We start from the raw sequence: 3,342 nt of genomic DNA, 5'->3' as shown, positions 1-3,342 counted from the left end.
GGCCCAGCCTGGACCCGCTGCAGAAGGCTCCCGGCAGAGCAGATGCTCCCGGCAGAGCATCTCCGAGCTCCCATCACCCTCTAGCGGGCTCCGCGCGCTGCCCGCGCGCCACGCGCGGCCCACGGCTCACACGGGCGAGCAAGCGGCTGCTGCTCCTGCTGTTCCTGCTGCTGCTCCTGTAAGCGTGCCGTGGGGCCAGGGGTCAGCTGCCCGGGGATTTCTTAGCGCCGCTTTCTCCTTTCATCATCAAGTCGTGCAGCGGCTCCCGCAGACCAGGCTTCTCCAGCAGGCAGGGATGCAGCCCTGCAAGCTCGCGCTTTATGCGTTTATACTCGAGCAAATAAAATCTCACGTCGTCAGGGAACAGAAAAAGTTGCTTCCTCCCTAGGAGGAGGGATCCTTTACAGAAAACAGACACAGAGCACTGCATGCGCTTTTATACCGACGCAGAGCATCTATCTCCTCAGCCTATTTTAACTCGGTCTGCCCTTAAAAACAACCAGCGGAGGATGTGGTGCTTTGGGATGTGGTTTAGTGGGACTTGGCAGTGCCAGGTTTATGATTGGACTCGATGACCTTAGAGGTCTCTTCCAACCTAAAAGATTGTACGATTCTAAGTTTCGGGCTGCTGCAGACATGGCTCTGGCATCTGCCAGCCTTTAGCGACAGATCCCCCACCCTCCTCTCGCGCAGAGCGGCACGGGAACCACTCCAGCCTCCGGAGACTTACTAAGCCGGGAGTTGCTGAGCAGACCCATGACTGCAGACCGCCTGCTCAAACACCGCGCTTAAACAAACTCATCGCCACCAAGCCAAGGCAGTGTTTCATTTCATGCTTCCTGGCCTGGAAAGACTTTTGAGCCCCGCAGAACGGGGCAGCCTCAATTTATTCTCAACTTATTTCACTTCAGAGCCTGTAGGACTCAGCTCTGCCCGCTTCGTGGGTTGGTTTTTGTGGTTTTTGGTTTTTGGTTTTTTTTTTCCTCTCCCCAAAATCCCTCCAGGATGCCAGTCAGGGTGGCTGTCCTGAGATGTGCGGGAGGTCTCCCTACACCATCCTTACCCCCAGGAGGCCAGAAAACAGTCTTTGCTAGCAGCAATGCCAGTAAGGCGCCCTCAACACCTTTGCCATGGGCAGGACGTCAGCTCTTACGCGCCTCCCTGAGCTCAGGCCCAGACAGCCCCCAAACACGTCCAGCAACACGCATAAATATCAACTAACGATAAGGGCTAACAAAGATTTGGGCAAAGAGAAGCCGCTGTTTAAAGCGATCCCTGCCCCCAAGTCACTCCAAAGCCACGCGACTGACCTCCCGTGTGTAACGTGATTTTCACCTCCAGGAGCCCATCACAAGGCAGCAGCAGCAGCTCTCCGGTTCCCAACCACTGACGAACTTACAAAAGGATGCAGTGGGGAGAAAACACAACAGAGAACTCCAGCCTTACTTCCCGCACTAGAAAACCAAGCCAGCAGAAATCCGCTAAAGCACTCACCCAGAAAAGAGTTAACTGCGAGCGAGACTCAGTTGCCACACCAGGAGACGGGAAGAAATGCAACAACTTTGAAATATCAGAGCATCCACGGCAATTCATGAGCTAGACCTTGGGGAAGGACAAGTGTTTTACCTTCTCTGGAGGCAACGTCCTGATTAATTTCAGGACTGTGATGAAGCCATCCCACCATGGGCAAAGCTTCCATTTATCTTCCAATCTGCCTGATGCCTGCAGGTTCAGGGAAACAGGAAGGGACATTTTGGGGTCTTTTGTCCATGAAGGGGCAGCAAAAAACCCACAGTTTTCCACAAGACATGCTACATATTCAAAAGTACACGTCTAACCAATATCCCAGGCAAGCAAAAGAGAATTTTTTAGACGAAGACACGGTCTCTTTACTGGCAGTCACTCACAGAAATAGGATTTGCTATACAAGATCATGTCCCTTATCTATCAAGACAAATTTCTCTCCTCCAACTTGAGCTATTACCTAAGCTACACGCAGAGGGGTTTCTTTGCCTTCTGATATATTTAGATCAGTGCGCAATTCACACCCAGTCCCTGAAGAAACCGTACTCTCATCTGAAAATTCAACTCAGTGAACCATGAAACTTCTTGTTACTTTTAATCACTGCAAGGTAAATGTCATTCCTACCACATCAAACCTTTGATTTTTCACTTTTATTACTTGAAATAGAGTATCTGGTTTGTTTGGGGGTTTTTGCGGTTGACCAACCGTGTCTAAGGAAGCCACGCTGCGAAGCCAGAGCCCAAGAGGCTCTAGAAGTACCCTCAACTTACTTATGACAGGCGCCTGCTACGAGAAAGCTTCGCAGGAGATAAAACGACAGGACCGGGAGACACAGACAGTCATTTTCCTACCCTGGCACATCACAGCCAGTGAAAGGCAGCCCCTTCCTCACGGTACGGGAAGGGACTTGCGGCGAGGTGCCCACCGGGTCAGCCTGCACACGGGCACACCTCGACACGCCTGAGGCGGGCAGGGCGATGCGCTGGGAGTCACAAGCCAGTGGTGACAAGGATCTCAGGCCCGAAGTTAAGCGAGTCCTCGAATTATCTTAGGTTCAGACAGGGAAAAGTGAGCAAGCTAGTGGATAAAGAAAAGATCAACAAAAACCCTCCGGCGACCTGGCAGAGTAAACACCGTGCTGTCCATACGGCACCTCAACAGTTCCCGTGGAGGATCCCCAGGTTGATTAAGGCAGAGAAAAGGATAAAAGTGACAAGAGGCAGCTCGGGCACCCCATCTGAGGCAAGAGGAGCGGGCATCCAGAGGAAACTACGACGACAGAATTATTTCTAGTCCCATCCCCCTCCCCACGAACGCGGAGATCGGAGGAAAGTCTGCAGGCGTTCGCCGCCGACCCCGGCGCTGGAGTTGCGCGTGAGGCAAGAGCGAGCTTCGAGAATTAAGACAAAGCCTTTATAAAATTAGGCTCCGGGTAGAAAAACAGCCTCTCCCCGTTCTCCCAGGCTCGGTGGTACCTCCTCCTGGGCTCAGCGTTCAAGTTGGAGAGCAAGAAGCGGCACCCATCACTTTAGAGCCCGAGCAGAGCCTCTTTACTCCCAGGGCAGCCCCTCGGGCCCTGCTAAAAAAATCCCTCCCCAGCGGGGAAAAAAAAAAAAAAATAAAATCAAAACAACCCCAAAATAAAAGCGGGTGCAGCAAGGGCAGGGTTCGAGAGCTCCGAAGCACAACCAGGCTGTCGGCGATAAGGGGAGGGTGACCGAGAATCCCGGCGCGGCGGGGCGAGAGCCCGGCACCGGCTGCCCGCACCGGGATGCTCCGCGGAGATGCGGGAGGCGGATGAAGGGCTGTGGCGGGGG

This window comes from Charadrius vociferus, unplaced genomic scaffold, assembly GCF_000708025.1.
Source record: "Charadrius vociferus isolate BGI_N301 unplaced genomic scaffold, ASM70802v2 scaffold56, whole genome shotgun sequence".
Classification (NCBI taxonomy): Eukaryota; Metazoa; Chordata; class Aves; order Charadriiformes; family Charadriidae; genus Charadrius; species Charadrius vociferus.
Note: the sequence above shows the minus strand (reverse complement) of the source record.